Below are 15,414 nucleotides of genomic sequence, written 5' to 3'. Positions count from 1 at the left end.
AGTGGTCAGAACCACATTTTATTGCTGCAGACCATTTAGCTAAATGTTTTGAGGCACGACTTATTAAAATTAAAGCAGAAATAACAATTTCTTCCAGCGAAATTAAAAGTGACCTAGCCAAGATTGGAGAAAGACTGAAGGCTATGGAGGAGAAGACGGGTGATATCTCTCTACAAACACAGACCAACACTGAAAGGCTGAAAATATTGGAAGAAATAATGGAAAGTTTACTTTAAAAAATTGGTGATCTGCGCAGAAACAATCTTAGAATAAGAGGCATTCCTGCAAATATAATAGCCACTAAAATAAAAGACTTATGTGAAGATTTTTTAAAATTTCTAGGACTACTCCCAAATAATGAAGTTAATTACATTGACAAGATGTCACAGACTCATGAAACCTAATAGGGTGCCAGAACACGCACCAAGAGATGTGATCATATGCTTGCATTTATTTAGCTTTACAACACAAGTGATACGTGCTTGTGCTGCTAAAGATTTTAAAGAGTCTCCGTATTCTCAGATAAAAGTTTTTCAAGACTTATCCTCGCTAACAAGATGGAATAGGAAAGCGTACGTGCAGGGCCGGATTAACATAGGGGCTGATGGAGCTGCAGCTCCAGGCCCAGGCCCATGGAATAGGCCCATTGAAAAAAAAATAATAATTTTTTTTTTTACATGTTTTTTTTTGTTTACACACACACACTACTCTTAGTAATACTGGCAATACAAATGCAGGTATTTTTCTCAGAATAAGTGGAGATTACTCTGCAATACCAGCACCGGCCAGTAGGGGTCACTGTGTGTGGAGAGAGGCAGGGATCGGAAGTTACAGCATATCCCTATAGACATATAATACCTAGACGCCGCATTGACCTCGGGGGGCCATGAAATGCGGGTGCCATTTTGGACGGTCACCCGGTGTGGTATTATATGTCTATATATTAGGACTTCTGTCCCTAATTTTTTTAAATTTACTTTGCCTTAGTGACAAATCTCACTTTAGTAAATAGTGATGTGATTGTTTGATTTCTCCTATTCTCTTTATGCTATCTCCATGCGGACTTCAAATTTCAAAAGACAGAGCTCACAATAATAAAGTTGTAAATATCTATATTTTATTTTGCACAGTTCCAAAATCCATATTAGTTAAAAATAGGTGAAAAGTAAATACATTACAAATCAGGCAAAGATCCAGTCCCACTTTAAAATGTATATTAAGATGATAGATTGTGGGGTTAGTTCACTAAACTTATAATTTTAGCAAATCTAAATCCAAATGCAACGCATAGTTTCAATCTGGAAATTCAAATAATTTCAATGTATTGAGTAAACTTAGTCGATAACGTAAATAACCACAGAGGTCTTAAAGCAGCAAATGTCAGTTAATTTTATTTAATATCCCAGGATTAAACATCATGCTACTGGATCTATAAACCCTCCGGGTGGATTTTAAGACTAACCATGTTTACTTTGAGGACCTTGCTCTGCAGATCATAGACATATATTCTATATATGTCTATGCTGCAGATCACACTGTGACCGATCCAAGATGGCGGCCCCGCGGCTCATCAGCGCCAATAGGAAGTAGCAGTCAATGTGGCGTCTAGTATTTTATGTCTATGCATATCCCTGCCTCTCTGTACTACTCACTGATCCGTGGGGACCAGCAACACAGCACAGAGTCCAGACAGCAGCTCTACAGCTCAGATAAGTGAAGGATGGGGGGGGAAAGGCAGCAGGGACACATGGGGACACTGAGACACTAGGAGACACATGGGGACACAGACACTGGGAGACCTGGGAACACTGAGACACTTGGGGACACTGAGACACATGGGGATGCTGAGACACATGGGGACGCTGTTTCTCCCAGTGTCCCCCATCCAGTGTCGCTAGTGTCTCAGTGTCCCCATGTCTCTGTGTGCCTAGTGTTACCATGTCTATGTCCACAACTGTCCCCATGTCTCCCAGTGTCCCCAAGTGTCTGTCTCCCAGCCAGTGTCCCCTAGTCTCCCAGTGTCCCATAGTCTCCCAGTGCCTGTGTTCCCATGTCTCTGTGTCTGAAGTGTCTTAGTGTCCCCAAATGTTTCAATGTCCCCATGTCTCCCAGTGTCTGTGTCCCTAGTGTCTGTGTCCCCATTTCTCCCAGTTTCCCTAAATGTCTGTGTCCCCATGTCTCCCAGTGTCCCCGGGTCTCTCAGTGTCCCCAAGTCTCAGTGTCCCCATGTCTCTCAGTGTCCTAGTGACATGGGGACACACTGAGACACTGGGAGAAATGGGGACACTGAGACACTGGGAGACTAGGGGACTGGGCGACATGGGGACACTGACACTGTGATACATAGGGACACTGAGACACTGGGTGATTTGCGAGACACAGGGAGCAATCCATCTATACAGCAGAATAAAACTGTGAGTAGTTTGTTGGTGATTTTACAGAATTTTCTCTGATGTCACTCCTTGTGATTATACAAAGGATTAAGGCTGGTATTTTGTTCCAAGAAAGGTGGCAACCTTAACTACTCTTCACATACTCTTGCTTAAAGTAGCACTATAGGGTCAGGAACACAATCATGTATTTCTGACCCTATTATGTTAAAACCACCACCCTGCCCCCTTCTTGCCTCCCTAAGTATAGTAAAATATAACTTGTATTCAAGTCTGCAGCTGCTGGCTCTGCCTCTGAACTGACTGTCTGCTGACATCATCAGAAGTGGTGGTCTGAGCAAATTACAATACTTCCCAATAGGATTGTCTGAGACTGTCAACTAGGCAGATCAGGGGCAGAGCCAGCACAAGTCATAGCCCTGGCCAATCAGCATCTCCACATAAAGATAAATTGAATCAATGCATCTCTATGAAGAAAGTTCAGTGTCTGCATGCCGAGGGTGGAGACACTGAATGGCAGTGCTGCACACTAGGCAGTACTGCCCCAGGAAGCACCTCTAGCAGCCATCTAAGGAGTGGCCAGTGGAGTTATTTTCTCTGAAAAGACAGTGTTTACTGCAAAAGGCCTGAATGGAATGATTCTACTAACCAGAACAAATACAATAAGCTGTAGTTGTTCTGGTGACTATAGTGTCCCTTTAAGTTTGGAAGCTTCAGAGGGATGTATGGGAACAAAACTTGTGTGGACTGGCTGACAATAAAATTAGTTTAGGTAATGCAGATGTTGGTCTCTCTAACTCTACACTCCCTACATACACCTTTTATCTGTCTCAGACTATATACCAGGAACTTCTGCCTGCTAGTAAGAAGGTAAGGAGACAAGTTGACCATCGAGTGCTAGGGGACAGTCCTTAGAAAGCATTGAGTGAGCGCATTACTAGACGCATTTATGTCAAGCTCAGGGTGCTGCCTGCATAGTATGCCCTTAGTTGGACAGCCTGCATGATTGGCGGGCAGCCTGACATGCATTCATGCCAGGCTGTCCTTCAAATTCTTTGGACAGACTTGCCCCCTTTTTGGGCATGTTCTCCCCTTTTGGCAGGTCTGGTCACGTGATTCGCACCAGTGGCCACCCTTTTACCCCGCCCATTGACTGCCTGCTTCACTGGACACTGCTGTTAAGGGTTATGGATTTAATTGAAAGATGAAAGATATAAATTAGAGAGAGATTAGCATAGAGTATGTGTTTTTTAGGGTTATGGATTTAATTGAAAGATGAAAGATATAAATTAGAGAGAGATTAGCATAGAGTATGTGTTCGCAAGGACCTCACTCTCACATGGCCGGGGGGGCTGCTGGAGGACGGACTTGCCGCGGGGGACTCTCTGGGAGTCCCCCCAAACGCGATTGCCGGCGTGGGATCGCCGGCGACCAGGTAAGTAAAAAAAAAAAACGGAGGGCGTACTATTACGCCCGGCGGCGTTTAGAGCCGCTTAAAATAGGGCATAATAGTACGCCCTCCGGTCTTAAGGGGTTAAACAATGGCTTCAAGAAAAGAGCTTAAACTAAGAGAAAAGACATAATAAGAGAAGAAAAACTGTTTAAACAAGAAGAAGAGACAGAAAGGGTGATTGCAATGTCGTAAACGCGTAAAAATAGAGGGGATTTGCTGAGTAAAGTAATGGGAAGGAGAGGTAAAAGGGCAAGAAGAAAGACGACTTAGAGTTGGACTTTTACTACACAGATTTATGCACGAACACAAAACTGATGCACATCTGATATTATAATGCAGGCCTCCAGATGTTGCTTAACTACAACTCCCATGATTCTCTGAATGAAATAGATAGGCTGAGAATCATGGGAGTTGTAGTTAAGCAACATCTCGAGGGCCTGAGTTTGGGGAAGCCTGCTATAATGGGATGTTTGAATATATTGTCAAAAAATTCAATACAGAAGTATTTTTTTTTCTGTGTTGTCGAAATATTGATGAAAAGGTGAAAGTATAGGAAGGAAGAAGAGAAGGAGAAGGGAAGAGAAAAAGAAAAGAAATCAAATGTAATCAATATTCATAATATTACATTGTATAGTTTGAAATTATGATATGAGTTTAGGTAAAATATGGAAATCAATTTAAAAGGAATACTTTAAAGTTTAGCACAGAAAGGTGAGGGGTATTAAGGAATCTTTGCTTTTATATTTTTTATAGTTATATTTTATATATTTGCTTTTTTTATCTCGAGGGCTGCACCGTTCCTGTGGAACTTGCTTCCCTCCTCCATTAGATGCTCACCCAGTCTCCACTCCTTCAAACAATCGTTAAAAAAAAAAAACACTTCTTCATAAAAGTGTTTCAATTAAACTGTTAATAGCTCCTGACTGATTCCTCTTCTGCAACTGTCACTAGTCTAATACTATCCTTACCTTTTTGTGTCATTTTACCCCACCCCCTCTAGCATGTAAGCTCATTGAGCAGGGCCCAAACTTGTCTGGTTACAACTACATGTCTGTTCGTCTACCCATTGTAAAGCGCTGCGGAATTTGATTGTGCTTTATAAATATCATAATAATAATAATAATAATAATAATATTACCATATAAATATTAATAGAGTAAGTGGATGTATAGCACTAAACGAATAATACAGAGTCACATAATTTACATATAGTATATATACACAACTTGTGGAAATGGTTTGAACAGGAAAAGAAAGCAAGGAAAAAAGTGGTGAAAAAGAAGAAAAAATGGAAAGAAATAGAAAACTGTATTAATCACTTGAAATTACTAGACAGACTCAAGCTTTTGAGAAGAGAAAGATGTAACAAAATAATTATATACACATGTTTATTTAGTGTTAAGTGGATGATTGCACATACAAATAGAATGGGTGAACCCAAGTATGGATTCCAGTTATTCAGGTTTTTATTTATTTTTTCTGATTTGTCCAATTGTTCAAATGAAAGAACCTGGCAAGGAGACTAAGGGGCCAATATAGAGGGCCCTAGGGGATTAGGTTACTGTTCATTTTAGGACCAGTAGGCTTAGACAGGGAATTTAGTCGAGACTCTGGTGAGGATATCGTCGACAAGTGTTTTAGGAAGAGAGATTCTCCAGTCGATTAGAATATGCTTAGTGTAAGGTATAGGATGGTTGTGAATGGAGGTTATACTAACATTTATGGACAGTTGAGAAAATGTTTATGTTGTTTATGTTTTGTAAAATGATGAGTTTCCCAGTCCTTCCAGTTGAGAATTTTTCAGTCGTTTAGATTATGGTTATTAGATTGGCTACAATTAATGCTCAGGGGATCAATTCACATTTTAAAAGATACACGATATTAGACTTTATGAAAAGGGAACATATTCATATTGGGGCCCTCCAGGAAAAACATTGGACTATGGAGGATAAACATAAATTTAACTCGAAACTCTTTCCTACAGTTATAAGTGCAGCCCTAACTAACAAAAAAAAAAAGAGGGGTGGCTTTTGTATTTTAGAAAGCCATTGCTTTAAATATTATTCATCAAGTTCTGGATATTGAAGGCAGATTTATTATTTTAGTGTGCGAAATTAATAACCAAAACTATACGTTAGCTAATATTTATGCTGCAAATACGTCTCCAATTTCATTTATTCAAAAAGTTCTGTATAAAATTGACCGTATTAAATCAGGACAGGTCTTAATAATGGGGGGTTTTAACTGTATTCTAGTCTCTGATTTAGACAAAAGATCATTTTTTTTTTAAAAAAAAAGAAAGAAATTAAAATTTATTGAATAATACCAAAAGGTTTTTTGAAATAAGTCCTTGTTAGACTGTTGGCAGATTTTCCACCCTAACGAAAAAGATTTTTCTTGTTTTTCTAAGTCATTTAACTCATATTCTAGAATTGATCTGATGTTAGGGGATAGACCAGTGGCAAAGAGGATCAAAAAGATATTTATTACAACTACTTCTTGGTCTAACCCTAATCCGATTATTATGGACCTAGATGATCACATTAAAAGATATAAATGAGAACAATTTGAATCAAATTAAAGAGTTAACAGATTTGTTTTTTTAGTGAAAATAAAGGGAAAGAAGTAACAGCCCCGGTGACTTGATGCGTATGTAAATGCGTCATACGTGGCCACCTCATAAACGTAACAGCTAGAGAAAAAATTTTAAGAAAGAAAAATTCATAAATTTTGCAGTTATATATAATTCTTGATGATTTACATTATCAAAATAAACAAGCACTTTCAATACAACTCTCTAATAGAATATCTGAGACTGAAAAATTAACGACCAACTAATTATAAAGGCTAATAAAACTCTAATCTTTTTTAAAAGGAAATGGTATGATCTGGTTAACAAGGCAGATAAACTTATGTCTAAACGTTTAAAAAAAAAAAAGGAAAAAGCTAAGAGAATTATTAACAAGATCATTGATAACGGTGCAATGTTATTGAACCCAGATAAAATAGGAACAGCCTTTAGCACATTTTATCAAAGTTTACATAACATAGTAGATAGGCCTTCCAAAATAGATATTAACAACTTTTTGAATAATATTTCATTACCAAAACTTACACAAAATCAACTATTATACTTAAACAAACCATTTATAGAATCAAAATTGATAAACTGTATTGATAAATTAAAACGGAAAAAAACACCTGGGCAGGATGGATTTAATAACTTTTTTTTTTACAAGCTAAATGAAAAATAATATTAAAAAAGATTTGACAGAAGTGTTTAATGCTTTTGGAAAGTCTTCCAATATTCCTAAAGAACTATTACAGGAAAATATCATTCCAATACCGAAACAAGACAAAAACCTAGAACTAATTAGAAATTACCAAACTATCTCTCTGCTAAATATAGACATTAAACTGTATTCGTCTATGTTGCAGATAGATTAAAACAGTAATTGACGGTCTGATAAATCGAGATCAAGTGAGATTTATCCCGGGCAGATCATCAATTCAGCTGGGAGTTCCTGAATTCTACTCTGTCTGCGTTTGGATTAAAGGGGAGGTTCTATGAACAAATAAGGGCACTTTATACAACACCGACTTCCAGAGTTTAGGGCCAAGGTTTTACTTCTGGTTGATTTTCTTTAACAAATGGAGCTAGACAGGGGTGTCCCCTGTCCCCTTTGCTTCATATATATATTTTTTTACTAGAACCCTTAGCTGTGGCCATAAGACAAAATTATGGTATTTTAGGTTTTAATCCAAACAAAAGCAATATCAAGATAAATATTCATGCCGATGATGTAGTGTTAACTCTGCAAGAGCCGGTACAATCATTATCACAGCTTGTAAAAACTATAGAAAAAATTCATCAGGATATAAACTAAATATGGATAAATCAATAAATCCATCAAGCAATATCTCTAACAAAGTCAAAAAAGGAAATTAAAGAAAAATTTGATTTTAAATGGGCAGAACATTCATTTAAATATTTGGGTATCAATATATGCTCTGACCCAATCAAGATAGTCAAATATAATTTCCTTTCCTTGATTTCTACAACAAACAAATTATTGAAAGAGTGGAAAACACTAGAATGGTCTTGGTGGGGAAGGGTAAACATTATTAAATACTACATATTACCAAAGTGGTTGTACATGATGAGAATGATCCCCTTGCACATTCCAGACAGCTGGTTAACACTCCAACACTCCAACACTCCAATCCAACACTCTTTCTTAAAATTCATATGGCAAGGTAAAAAAACAAGAATGGCCAGTAAATACTTAGCATTGGAAAAAAAAGCACAGGAGGGTGGGCTTCCCAATAATTCATCAATATTATAAGGCAAACTTTTTATTCCACAGTATTATCACACAAATGCCTCGGTCTAAGAGAGAAATATGGTATGAGGTTGAACAGGAACTTATGAAAAATAATGAGGTGCTACAATTATTTTGGTCCGTGCAAGAGTCCAACTCTTTCCTAGTAGAGATGAGTTTGGGAAGCTTTGTGGTGAAGTCTATTCTCCAAATTTGGCAAAAGATTAAAAGAGTTGAAGATAAGAAAATATATAATTAAAGCCTTACCTTTTAAATTTTGGGCTCAAAATATTAAAGATCTAAATTTAACCAGATAGATCAATTCAGGTATTGAGAAAAATGATGATATCATGCCAGGTGTCAGGAATTTTATTTGTTTATTACTGGCCCTTTAAGACGGCATGAAAGTACACACCCCTTGGTTATTTAAACTCCAATCTCCAATACCTCAGGGCACAATGAATGTGTTAATCTGACTGATTGCATCAACTTCCTTTCTAATCATTAGGAGCACTCCTAGAGAGACCGTGTGTTCCATCACCAGACCCCTTCTGAATCTCCTCTTCATACCCCTATATCTTTGATTACCTGGTTAACTTATTTGGACTGGCCTTGATAGAGCTTTTGGAATTTCCTTCAATAATGCTTGCTATTGAACAACCTCGGACTGGACTTTAACACTGCCTCTGGATTACTCCCCTCTAACTTACTTATTGCATCTGTTACCGAAACCGGACTGGCTAGAGGACATTGCTTATGGACTAACCCTGTACACATCATCTAAACTTCTATTTTCAAGGACTGTCAGTTTTATCGCTCTGCTTTGCTGCCACATCAGTTTGCCCTGCTGAAACTGCCTCAAAATAAAAAGTGAGTGGTTCTCAGGGCCGGACTGGGAAAAAAATTAGGCCCAGGCATTTTTCATTCAGAGCGGCCCCCTAAGAAGGGGGCGGGGCCAGAGAGGGTGTGTTTTGTCATCCCTAATGACAAGCACGCCCCCTCTCAAAGTGAGCATGTTAGTTCAATGCGCAGAGCCCCGCTGAAGAGCTCTGGCATTAGAAAAAGGCCCTGAATTTGTTCTGCGCAGCGCAAGCAAATTTAATAACATGCTTGCGCTGTGTTTGCTTTTAAATTGTCTCCACAAGTGGGATACCAGAGGACAAAAGGGCCAGGAAAGTGCATGGTGCATATGTTTGGAGCCTGCTTGTGGGATTGCGTGTGTGTAGAGTGTGGTGTGGTATTGTGTATAGGTCAATTTAATTTGTGTTTGTGGTGTAATATGTGTGGCTAGGCGCTGTAGAGAGTGTGTGTATAGGGGGCATAGTGTTATAGGGGATGTAGCGAGTGTGTGCATACGGGTTGTAGTGTGTGTGTATAGGTGACGTAGTGTGTGTAGGGGTTGTAGAGAGGGTGTGTTTAGAGAATGTTGTATGTGTTTGCTGACAAGGAATGTAGTGTGTGTAGGTGGTACAGTGTGTGTGTGTAGGAGATCTACTGTGTATAGGACCCAGAGTGTGTACAGGAGATTGTGTGTGTGTGTGTGTGTGTGTAGAGGATTACGAGTGCATATAGGGTAAGGGATCTAGCGTGTATCTGGAGCGTAATGTGTGTAGTGGTGCAGTGTGAGGGGTGCTGTAGTGTGTGTGTGTGTGTGTGTATATAAAATATATAATATAATATATATATATAATATATAATATATATATTTGGGCGTATTGTATGTCTGAGGGGCGCAGTGTGTGTATGTATGTGAGAGGGGTGCTGTGTGTGAGGGTGTTTTTATGTGCCGTCACATTCTAGGTTTCTAATTTTCTTTGTTAACTCACTGAGGGTTATTTTATATATATATATATATATATATATATATATATATATATATATATATATATAATTTATATGTATGTATGTATGTGTGGGAGTGTGCTGTATATGTGTGAGCGAGGGTGCTGTGTGTGTGTCTGAGGGTGCTGTGTGTGTTTGGGTGCTGTGTGTGTCTGAGGGTGCTGTGTGTGTTTGGGTGCTGTGTGTGTCTGAGGGTGCTGTGTGTGTCTGAGGGTGCTGTGTGTGTCTGAGGGTGCTGTGTGTGTCTGGGTGCTGTGTGTGTCTGGGTGCTGTGTGTGTTTGGGGTGCTGTGTGTCTGGGGTGCTGTGTGTGTCTGGGGTGCTGTGTGTGTCTGAGGGTGCTGTGTGTGTCTGAGGGTGCTGTGTGTGTCTGAGGGTGCTGTGTGTGTCTGGGTGCTGTGTGTGTCTGGGTGCTGCGTGTGTCTGGGTGCTGTGTGTGTTTGGGGGTGCTGTGTGTCTGGGGGTGCTGTGTGTGTCTGGGTGCTGTGTGTGTCTGGGGGTCCTGTGTGTGTCTGGGGGTGCTGTGTGTGTCTGAGGGTGCTGTGTGTGTCTGAGGGTGCTGTGTGTGTTTGGGGGTGCTGTGTGTGTTTGGGGGTGCTGTGTGTGTTTGGGGGTGCTGTGTGTGTTTGGGGGTGCTGTGTGTCTGGGGGTGCTGTGTGTGTCTGGGTGCTGTGTGTGTCTGGGGGTGCTGTGTGTGTCTGGGTGCTGTGTGTGTCTGGGGGTGCTGTGTGTCTGGGGGTGCTGTGTGTGTGAGTGTGAATGTATATTTTATTTAAATTGAAATTTATTTTTTTAATAATAAAAAAAAAAAAGTTATATCCCCCCTCCTCCCTGCTTACCTTTAGCCTGGAAGGAGGGGGGGATCCGTTCTGCCTGGGGGGAGGGGGGATCCGTTCTGCCTGGGGGGTGTGGGGGTGTTCCGTGCTGCCATCCTTCCCTGGTGGTCCAGTGGTGAGAGTGAACTTTAGCCTGTAGGCTAGAGTTCACTCTCGCGAGATCTGAGCGTTGCCGCGGTAACGCTCAGACCTTGCGAGAGGACCCGGCGGAGCTGCTGGATAGAGCTCCGCCGGTCCTCTCTCCTGCCTCCCTCCCTCACACACTCTGCTGCCGGCGGCCGCCTGTAACTGCCTCTGGGCCGGTGAGGGAGATCTTTGATCTCCCCACCGGCCCATGGAGGCACTATGCAGGGCCAGCGATCGGGTAGCGCGCTGGCCCTGCAGGGGCTGGCAGGGGAGATCCTGTGATCTCCCCTACCGGCCTCGGCCCCACAGCCATCGCGGCCCACCGGGCATTTGCCCGGTATGCCCGATGGCCAGTCCGGGCCTGGTGGTTCTTATTCCGGGCCTTATGTGGTCTGACAATCATGTATTTTGAAAACATCAGAAATAGATATGCTTTACCACAAACTGAATATTTAAATTTTTTAAGCGTTAAACATTTTTAAAATACTTTTTGTCCTACTGAAAAGTTTGAAATACACGACCCCCTAGGAAAACTTATCACAGGTTGCGAGACAAATCTGTTAAAAAAAATGTTCTAACATTTTGAGAACTTCAGAATCATCTCAAATATTCCCAGCACTTACAAAATGGGAAAGACTTGAATAGGAAAATTTCATGTACAGAATGGACATACTCATGGAATTTAGTCTTAAAAACTGTTAATTGTTTGAATTTAACAGAATTACAATTTAAAATCATGAATAGACTTTATTTGGTACCCAGCTTAAAGGACCACTATAGGCACCCAGACCACTTCAGCTCAATGAAGTGGTCTGAGGGCCAGGTCCCTCTTGTTTTAACCCTGCAGCTGAAAACATAGCAGTTTCAGAGAAACTGCTATGTTTACACTGAGGGTTAATCCAGCCTCTAGTGGCTGTCTTCTTGACAGCCACTAGAGGCCGCTTCCGCGCTTCTCACTGTGAAAATCACAGCGAGAAGACGCTGGATGTCCATAGGAAAGCATTGAGTAATGCTTTCCTATGGGAGCTGTACATTATCAGATTTAACAGATCTACAAATTGGTTTAGATAGGAGAGCGCAAACGTGGTAAATAAACAATATAAAATAAGTTAGTAATCTATTCAAGCAGCTGAACACAAAATAAAATTCCTTAAAAAATCTTACCTAAATAGCATTTAGAAACAAAGTGCCAGTGCTATATATGAAAGCCTTACATTTAAGCAATCTGTAAATGTGTGCAAAATCAACAAATACTCTCTGTAGGTAAATGGTGTATATATAAATGAAACACCTATATGTCACAATAAGTTGGATTATGCACACAACAAGAAGTATATTGGAACTTGCAAAAGAGTCCAAAGTTCTAGGTTGGAGTCTTTGGAGGGTTAATCTTATGTTGCAGTAGAAAAAGTACCATCCATGGATACACTGAAGCTCTTGTGTGGATTTTACCTTAAAAGGATACAAAAAAAGCTTTGCATAGTGTAAAACCGCTTTAATAATAAAAAGATTCCCTTCCCCCAGATTTGGACTCAAGCAGTGATACTTGTCTCCAAGATATCACTATCAAGTTTTAGAGGATCAGAGGCTGAATAGCCGTTTTACCGTCCACTGACTCTGGTGGTTCAAAACTCTCGCCCGATCTCAGCGCTGATGGGGTGGAGTGTAGCTTACAAGCTAACTCCGTCTGTGTGTGGTCGGTTCAAAAGCAGGCTGTCATCATCAAAACCTCTGCGTCCTGGATGCTGTTAGCACTTCAACGCGTTTCGCCCGCTCTCTGGCTTTTTCAAGATAGTGTAACGGCTATAGGTAGCAGTCTTAAATACAATCCTGCCTAATCAGTAAATAATTACATATTCTAAAATTTGTTGAATACGGGACACATCTTCTCTTTAACATTTAACAGATCGCTGATTTAGATCTGCCATTTTACCCTGACATTTTCCAATTACATTTTGAGCTAATTAGTGCCAATATAAGTTTTAAAATTTTCCTTATTATTATTGGTAGCAGCAACAATTATTGTAGCCAAATATTGGAAACCAGAAATAATGCCTAATTGGTTTCTAATTAAAGAACAATTATTATTCCAGTTGAAAATGGAAAGAGTATTAATAAATCAATTGGATAAAACTAAGAAAGATATTGATAAATGGATAAAAAAAAACCAAAAACACTAATGTTTGAGATACCTCTTTGGTCTTGTGTACGTTTTTCAGAATAATTGTGGAGGTTAAACCCTCTCCCTCTCGAATTGACCCCCTAAAATAATATACGGTATAAATATATCTTTCCAACAGTTTTTTATAATTACACATTAATTAATAACCAACGGTGGACTGAATAGAAACTCGTTGCTTAATATTTGTATGTATATGATAAAATTCAAGAGATGTTACATATATTTACGATGTGTCAATTGTCATGTTACATTTATGTCATTTTATTGAATATTTAAAACTTAATAAAAATAATTATTTACATTTTTTTTATTTTATTTCATGCTTCTGGGAATTGACTATCAAAAACATAATTTTCTTTTTTTTGTTTTTGGATATTTAATAGACATTTTCCACCTGTGTGAAATGTAAGTTCTACCACTGTTGGAATAGTTACTAAACTTCACATGAAATATGTTTTGATGGATTGTTGCTGTTTTGTGTTTTGCAACATTCCTTGTTCAAGGGAGAATAAAATAGAAATAACATTGTTTAATTATAGTGTATGGATGGCGTAATCTCTTAGAATAGTATGCAGTTTGTTCGAGAAGTAAACTACAGGGAAGCTGCTACATATATATAGCAACTCGTGTCTGCCTCTTACCTCCCAACTTTGGGTGATGTTGCAATGGGACAGGAAATAGTCAAGGTAGGAAGGGGTATGTCTATGACAAATTGAGTATTAGTAGTGCTGGAAAGGACAAAGAAATATTAACAATCAGGTCACCTAAGGCAGCAGCCTAGAAACCATTTGTGAGACAAGGGCCCAAGTGCTATGAAGATGTCAGCCCCAAGAGTGAAAGGGGAGACCCAGACTGGTAACCTGCCTAGGACCTTTTAGAATCTTAATCATTTTCTGGTCATGATAGATTGACCCTGCTGGAGAGATGTCAACCTGGCATGGATACACATAAAACCTGTAAGACCATATAGGCAAGTCTACATAAAGCAGAAAAGCGCTCAGTTTGCACCAATATAAGCTTGAATCAACAAGCTTATAATCTCTGGTAATGAATGAATTTAGGACCTGACACCTTCATGCTGCCCGAGACCCAGGCAAATAATTGTGGCCCCCCAAACCACCAAAACTCTGCATCATCTTCAAAAGCTCACCTTGTTGATGTGTAAATGACACACAAACACACACACTCACACACAAATAAAAACGTAAAAAAATTATAATAATGCAAAAACTACAAAATGCAGGTTTTTAGTCAAGGCGTGCATAGCTAGCATACAAACACGTCATAATACTTTTTCTACACATCGCTTTTCAGACAAATTTAAAAAGTAAAATTATGTAAATGTACAGAATTTTTATTTTTCACTAATTCGTTCATCCTTTATGAAATATTTGGGGAATGAAAGACTTTAGACAGTATACAGACCACATTATCTTGCAATATTTTGCACAGTGTCTGAAATTTTAGTATAAAAGCAAAAATGCAGTTTTCTCAGATACAGTAGGTGTGACAATAATAGATAAACACAAATAGTCAAGTGCCATAGCTGCAAACAGTCCTGAATTCCCGCATTTGGGGGGCTTATTCCACTTGAAACTGAGGACAGATTTTAAAAAACAAGAGGGCGGGCATGCCCTAGCAGCGCATGAAAGTAGACGGGTGCGCTGAGAGCTCTCCCGGCTGACGGCAACTACAGCCTGCTACACAACTAGAAGCTGGAATTATCTACCCAAAAAGGAACATCACAGCCCCTAGATCACAATGGCTATGAAATCTGCCAAAAAACTTAAGCAAAAAAACTCTGCAACTTCAGCCAGCATCGACAAGGCCTACCATCCAAGATGGCGTTGAGTGGCCTGACTTGCAGGCACCACGACCAGCTAGTCGAGCAACGTAGTTATACCAACATACAAGACTCTTGTCTAACCAACTGAATGCCTTAGCACCTATTGTTGTCAGGTAGCAACACGGTTATCACCCCCACTTTTAGTCTCCCCTACAATGGCTGTATTCCACCCGTTTAGGGGGGTCTGCCTTGACGTTGGCAGGCGGGCATTCCCTCCAGTGGCCATTGGAGTAACTAAATTACCTCCATTTGTTTAAATGTACATAGGGATTAAGGAGAGAGCGCAGGTAACTTTCTTTTTTTCGTTTGGATTTTACTATATGTATTAGCTGATGTGTACTGTAGTCATTGCTGCTGCCCAGGAGTGATGGGAGTGAGCGCAGGGCTTTTCTTTTTGTATCTGTATTCCACTCAGACC

The sequence above is a fragment of the Pelobates fuscus genome, chromosome 6, assembly GCF_036172605.1.
Source record: "Pelobates fuscus isolate aPelFus1 chromosome 6, aPelFus1.pri, whole genome shotgun sequence".
Lineage (NCBI taxonomy): Eukaryota > Metazoa > Chordata > Amphibia > Anura > Pelobatidae > Pelobates > Pelobates fuscus.
The sequence above is the reverse complement of the archived record's forward strand: the minus strand, read 5'-3'. Positions refer to the sequence as shown.